Here is a 7,715-nt window from a genome sequence, read left to right as displayed (position 1 = left end):
TTGGTTGCTCGAACTTAGGTCGGCATTATTACCGATGCGTATTTGTATCTTTACTATTGCAGTTTGATAAAAAAACAGTTTATATTTATTCAAAACCACACAAAATTCTAAATTTTTTATTTGAAAAAGAAAGTGACACATTGGAATAAACATTCTCTCTCTTCTTAGCTTGATCAGCAAAAAATGCTATGATAGTCTTAAATAAGTAATATAGTATCTGTAAGTAAGCTTAGGGCCCATTATATTTGCATGATCTACAAAGAGCATAGTCAATAATAAAAGGCAGGCAAGAACAGAAAGGACGTACTGTTCAGCCCTACATGGTTGGATACGATTGAAGAGACATGATACCAAACAATGGTTGAAAATGCCACTCGAAATACCAAAAAGCTTTATTGAAACATAATACCATTTAAAAATAAATTAAAATTGTAAATCATTCGGTGAATCGAACAGGGCCCTGGATGTTATTTCAACTCCAGTGAAATATGTTTGGTGTTAATAATGTTCTCTCAATATTCCAGAATGGATATATGTAAGATATATTGTTAAGGACTTACACATAAGAATCTTTTAGTTCCTTATAGGTGGTACAGAATTAAGGTCATAAGCGATTTTGATTTGGTTAACCTTACCTACCTTGACTCCTTAACGGTAGCGCAGAAAAACCCGTGCTGAAAAGCGGTGCAGAATTAAGGTCAGACTCTTCTTAGCAGTCCTTCACCAAATGTCCGAGACATAAGATGAAATTTGAAGCTTTGGGACAGAGGAAAATTACTATGAAGAATTGATAAATAATGTAGACCACGCTTTTATTCTGTGTCTGACATGATACACTGTCCTTTATTGTCTGTAAGCGTTTGCATTTGCTCGATCAGTTGTACTTGCCTCGCAGAATTATCTTTTTGCATATCTACCAGATAAAATTGATTCAAATCTGAATTGAGCATCTCATATGAACTCTTTTCTCAGTGTCACGTTAACTGCTATTTGCGTATGTGCCTGTATGTTGTACAAATAATGGCCAAACAACCGCTTCATGGACCGTGCCATAGGTCCTGCGCTTTGCTGAAAGTATATATGCTTTCACAATTAACTATTGGAAATCGAGGACGTTTTACTTCCCTGCTTTTCTCCCCTTCATGGCCATCATATTCTTCATATCTTGCATCAAAAGGCTTCTTTCTGCGCTTCCATTAGAACAGTCATCGACCATAACAGCAAGTTCCGATACAGGGGATGCTTTATTATGTGCAGATTTTAAAACCATCATAGATGGAAACACATCAAGGGTTAGCATCAAGCTATCAATTAACTAACACCTTAGCAAACATAGATAAATTTGGACAAAAGGGAGCTAATCACTAAGAAGTGGTAGGAACCGAAGCTAACCAAAAGGACATCCTGATCGTGGCTTCAAAGGATGTGGACATCTGTGTCTACTTTCTCACATGAACCTGCAATGAACGTACACACATCAAACCTTGTGAGTGACGATCCCAATGTTACTATCAACCTAAAACAACAAAGAAAAGAATCAAAGGAGAGTTATGGAGATATGATGGTCTGCACTCTGCAGCACGGCGAACAACCGCATTTGCTGCAGTAGGTTCGCTTCATAGCTAACTGGTGGAGGTGTCCTTATTATTTGATACAAATCAACTGCCATTGGTACTCATCATCTATGGGACCAAAATTTTATTCTAGATTTTCACATAATTCAACGCTCGTAGAGAAAAAATATGAGATTTGTGTAAGCTGCACATCCTTGATTGGATCGTATCTTTTCATAATATCAATTCCACCATGGTTTATAGATTGAAATTGAGAATGGTTTGAGCACGCGGCAAGGCAGATGGCTTCCTGTATGGTTCACCCGAGGGTACGCTGATGACATGCCGCTGTGCAGCGGTTTTGGGAGAGTTTTATTTTTTGTAGATTTCTTTTCTTGCCGACATAGAGGAAGGAGAAGAGTTGTTAGAGATAAGGAGTCCATATCTTTTTTTATTTTTGATATGTGAGTCCATATCTACTACTATACGTACTACATCTAATGTAGTCTAAAAAATATAAAACTCCATCCAAGAATTTTTTTTGTTGGGAGAGCAATATGCTCTATCCAAGATAGTAATATTTACTCCACTGTATAACATGAAACACTTAACCGCCAGAGTACTACTAATTAAATATCAAATTACTACTTGCAAAATATATAGACAAAAACAGACGTAATATGAATTCGTAGTAGTTTTCTCTTCTCTATGCATTATTGTTTCACATTATAACACATGTTAATTACAGATGATTTAGACAAAGATAAGCTAACTATTTTTTTACATATAACCCAAGGCGTTGTAACTTGTGTCTGCGGCATGTAGAGATACTTCTACAACTTTAGTAGAGAAAAAAGGCCCCAGAGTCTAAAAAAGGCCCTAAAGCTTATTAGAAGTCAGGCCCAGTTTTGCAACTAATTTTGGTTCACAACTTAGTTCAATCGGACTAACTTGATACATACTCATGTGCCCACAGATCGTTCCCAAAATAATAAATTAATATACTGAGCATACAAAACATATGGATTAGTAGGCTAACATATATGCTTTTAAATGGGTTGGAAATTTCATGTGCAAAATAGCAGTACACCACACATACCATGCTTGCATAGGCAACAGTATTTAAGAGAGCAACACTCTGGGTGGGTCAACATTTGCAAGCGTACAAAAAATAGAACTGCTGTTGGGGGACTGAGCGTAGAATATATATGTTATGCATTATATAAGCTTGTCAATGGATCGAAGTGGATTGAGAATTATGTGCAAGGTAATGATTAATCACAACGGTGAACAAAGCAACAATCTTCAGTTAATAAAGTTCTAACTATATCTTTGCTCGGGGCATCTGCGGAAAATTTCTTCACCTGGTACTACGCTGGACTGCAGGAGCCCATCCGATACATCTCAACATTCATAATCCCAGTGACGCAGTTGCTCGTGTTGCTGTATCCTTTGGTGTTGAAATTTTCTCCTCTCCATTGTCTGCAAGTCGGGAACCACAATAGATAGATTGACTGAGGAGAATTATCAAAGACCATGATCGTGTCTCCGCGAGGGAACTCTGTGGAGTGGTCTATCACAAATTTCTACGTAATATGTCTCGGCAATGATCTAAAAAATCAATCTGCATGGCCCCTCCTTTAGTTAAGAAAAAGCAGGTATTAGATGAAAATATATAGATTGTAAATAGGAGAAATTAGTGTAGTATCACATGCATACGCTCTTGGCCTTGTTGCATTGATTCCTTTGAACCTCACCTTGATAGCACAGCACAACAGGATGATGGTCTCCGGCGTTGACGATCCCATCCCCATGCATGCGTACTACTCAGTATAGCAGGTCATGTTATGTATAGACATGGTCTATTCACTTTGAATGTGAACAATGACCAGGCATAGGGGCCGCAGAAGAACAAAGAGAGATTGGGAACAACTTTTGATGTTCAGAAATTGTTGTTTCTTCTTGTGCTTTCAATTAGCCCGTGAAAAGGAATGGCATACTATGGCCAGCATTACTCCACGTTGTTTAATTATCACACGGCTGTAAGGGCTTGTATCTTCTCGTCTTGGCGGAGATAGTTTTTTGTGCTTGTATTTTGTGCTCTCACTGCCACGAATTTTAGGGCTCCGGTGTTGCACTGGTAACAGATGAGACAGCCGGCAAAGTGAATCAGGCAAAATCCGCACTATAGAAAAGTCATTGTACTGCTCATGAATGCATCATAAAAAAAGTAGTAAAGCAAGATATTGAAAGAGATGCATGCAGAACAATAGCCAAACCTCCCAGCTTTAGCATTAACATGTTCATAAAGTTGTATAGATTGAACCTGCATGGTGTCATTACTTCACGTATGGAGGATTGAGCAGGAGCCCGACGGCCTACAGCAGGAGCTCCTCGAGTTAGCTTGCCTCATCCTCATGGACACACTCATCTGTATCCGGCGGAACAATCATAGTTTTTTTTTCTTGAGCTGGAACCTGTAGAAACCAATATATCGGCAGGAAAAGCAACTTGTAGAAAGGAACTAAAGCCAAAAAAAAACACCTCAGACCAAGATGTGTTTTGTGGACATCATATGGAATTGCAAATCTAGTGCATGCAAATTAGTCGGAAAGCTAATGGCTGCGCACAAGTTTAACCTGCTTATCTATTTGATGTGATGGCCATTGAGGATAGGCTAATGCTCTGCCGCAACCAAGAAAATCGAGATGGGGCAAGAGCTTCTTACTGGATTGGATATTACCTTACTACCTGCATACTCCAGCGATGGACGAATCAATTTGTAGAGATGACACGAAGATTGAGAGCACAGAGACACACAAATCAACCATGGATCGTGTAGCTTAGCAGGAGACAGATCAAATTTGCTCAACTCATCTCTACACGAGGATTGATGCAGGAATCTCTTCAAGGAAGAGTGGTTCATTGCCAAAGAAGATCAAGGAGACGTGGGGTTAGCGACAGTAAGCTTAACTGGCACCGGCGGCGCGTGGAGGAGATGGCACATGGAGTAGAGCAGGGCGTTGAGTAGGTCGGGGGTGTCACGCTGGGAACAGGAGATTGGTGGCGGCATGGAGAGGATCGATGAGGGAGTCCTTTTTTTCAACAGAACGACGCTAGGAAGAAGGAGCGCTCAGATCTAGCTTCTTACGTAGGACTAACGTGGAGACGTGGACCTTTTTTTTGAAGAGAGACGTGGAGACTTGAAAAGTTCTTTGGTACGTGAAGATTGGGTCAGGCTAGCTCTTTTTTTTTTTGAGAGAGACGTGGAGACTTGAGAAGTTCTTTGGTACGTGATGGTTGGGTCAGGTTAGCTCTTTTTCCATCCTAAGAGTAATTTAAACCATATAGGATAAATCAAATAGTTAAGATTTTTTCTGTCATAACTTGGTTCCATAGTTAAGATTTTTTTTAATCATGAGTTTTAGCGTGGGATCTAAAAAAAGTCTGAATTGTATGGGTTGATCTACACCGTCGTAACTTGGTCCCACCAGATTAACGGTCTGTAAATTCTAATTAACGTGGGAAATTCCTGAAAGTGCCTAATTAGTATAGGTATAGTTAAGATTTTTTTAATCATGAGTTTTAGCGTGGGATCTAAAAAAAGTCTGAATTGTATGGGTTGATCTACACCGTCGTAACTTGGTCCCACCAGATTAATAGTCTGTAAATTCTAATTAACGTGGGAAATTCTTGGAAGTGCCTAATTAGTATAGGTATAGATAGATAGATAGATAGATAGATAGATGCTGGATAGCGATCGATGTGTGGAGTAATAGTAGTAGATGCAAGTAGGAGTCGTTCTACTAATTTTGGACGTGATTCCTATGTAATGATCATTGCCTGGATATCGTCATAATTATTTAAAGTTATATCAATTGTCCAACAGTAATTTGTTTACCCGCCGTATACTATTTTTCTCGAGAAAAGCCACTAGTGAAATCTACGGTCCCCAGGCCTCTTCTTTATCACATTTGCATTAGAGATCTATTTTTATTCGCTTGTATTTTCAGATCTATTAATTCAAAAACTCAAAAATACCTTGCTGTAATTTATTGTTATTTATTTTATATCATGTTCCCACGAGATATATTTATCGAATCTACTACAATTTTATCTATCTCTTTATCCGGGAGGGATTGACAACCCCTCTTTTACGCCGGGTTGCAAGTTTTTATTCTTTGTGTGTAGGTACTGTTTACGTAGTGTTGCGTGGTTCTCCTACTGGTTCGATAACTTTGGTCTCATCACTGAGTAAACTACCTACCATAACTATGTTGCATCATCCCATCCTCTTTGGGGAAATACCGACGTAGTTCAAGCCACATCATTTGCCAAGAGTGACATGGCACCGGACTGGGTCTGCAACGACCTTGACCTCACCATTGCGTGGGCGCTCGACTGCTCCGTCATCGCCGTGGAGACGGCCGCCGGGCATCGCCGCCGCGTTGACGGCGAGCTCGCCAAGTCAACAAGGATTGGTTGCTCAACGACTGCTCCGCGAACGCCGGTCGCGGCATGGCTGCCGCAAGGCTCCGCAGGCCACATCAGCAGTGGCAGTGGCTGCCCTTCGCACGTCGCAACAGGAGGTGGAGCGTCTACTCTGCGAGCGATTGGCAGCCGCTAGGCAAGGTTGTCGCGGCCCTCCTGCGTCGTTCCACCGCTGGAGGGACCATGATGTTGACGGCGACGATGGCACCAACGGAGACGGCTGTGTGGCAGGGCAGGGTGGGCACGCGTACGAGGTGGTCATACGGTACATTTTTTTGTTTTTTTACTTAAACGGACGAAATATCGACAATTTTATGTAAATTATATGCAAACTTGAATGAAAACCATCTGGTTTGCACGAATTTCTTCCGGTTAGTTTGTGTTGTTGTAAAAATGTATGTGGCTAGCGTTGTATGGCTGCCTCCCGCATCAATGTCCGCGGACTGGTCCCCCTGTCTGTAGACGAACACAAGAGGTTTTTTACGGGTTGCCGTTGAAGATGTCCTTACAAAGAAGGAGTCAATCATTGACTTTTTAACCAGTTATTAATGTGACGTAAAATCATATTAGAGTAACATGAGTATATGATGTTTCATCTTATACATCAATTTTCTAAGGTGAGTGAATTACCAACTTATCATTATCAAATGCAAAATATATGTGTTTCTGCGGGCAAGCAGTGAGTCTGCTTGCGTGCATATGACCATCATCTTTTGTATTGTATTTCTAGAAAAGAAGTTTTCCCTTTTAAATTACAGAAAGCTTTAGTGGTGTTTAAAAATCATTTGGTAAATGATTTTAATAAAAACACTCTTATTATGAACGAATGAACCAAGACTGATCAACCATTGTACAAAATATATTAGCAAAAGATCCAACTTTATTCACTATGTAATAAAGTACACAACATGGAGCAAGCTGGAACAACCACGAACAACGAAGGAACTCGATAGTATCAAAACTAACATCAAATTAGTTTGAAGTAGTAATTTCTAGCTCTTTTTTGCATGCCAACATTCCCCATTGTCTTTGGCAAATAAAATGGATAAAACAAAATCAAAATGGACCACAAAGTTTTGAAAAGTAGCATGCGTTTCCCGCCCCAATATGTATATAGCTAGGGGCATACCGCAAGCAAGGCATACACTACTATAGGATACTGCTAACGCGGCACTACGATCAAAGACCTTTCGATGAAACTGTGTGAGATGCAATAATCGCAAACGATGATGTAAAAAACCGTCAAAAAAGGTGCAAAACGTTTGCGATGGATGATGCATCAAACATGGTTCAGATTTTAGTTGCGTGTGTGATGCAGGGCATACGGTTCAGTTCAATTAACTATTTGCGATGAGGAGAAACAAAAGAAACGGGCAGTCAGATGGAGGTGTGTGCGATATACAGCATACAGTTTACTCGGATGAACTGTTTGTGATTAGGCAACACAAAAGAAACGGTCAGCCAGATCAAGGTGTGTGTGATATATGGCATGCGATTCACTCAGATGAGCTGTTTGTGTTGAGACAAGAGAATAAAAACGGTTCAATATAATAAGATGTGTGTGATACGCGGCAAACAGGTCTGTAATCAGAAATATGCGCGAAGACCGATAATAACATAGACAATTGCTGCTCATAAGACGTATTTGTTGTGCGATGGGATTGCATACAG

The 7,715-nt window shown here is 40.1% G+C and overlaps 1 long non-coding RNA gene across 1 annotated transcript; it reads right to left on the bottom strand.

Moving 5' to 3' along the window:
• Positions 1-787: 787 nt before the first annotated feature.
• LOC123154031 (uncharacterized) lies at positions 788-4,668 on the bottom strand. Its single transcript, XR_006476616.1, has 3 exons — positions 3,311-4,668; positions 2,918-3,191; positions 788-1,457 (listed from the first exon to the last, which is right to left on the bottom strand). It is a non-coding gene; the product is annotated as an uncharacterized lncRNA (long non-coding RNA).
• Positions 4,669-7,715: the final 3,047 nt, after the last annotated feature.

The sequence above is a fragment of the Triticum aestivum genome, chromosome 7A (genome assembly GCF_018294505.1).
Source record: "Triticum aestivum cultivar Chinese Spring chromosome 7A, IWGSC CS RefSeq v2.1, whole genome shotgun sequence".
NCBI lineage: Eukaryota > Viridiplantae > Streptophyta > Magnoliopsida > Poales > Poaceae > Triticum > Triticum aestivum.
The sequence above is the reverse complement of the archived record's forward strand: the minus strand, read 5'-3'. Positions and strand labels throughout refer to the sequence as shown.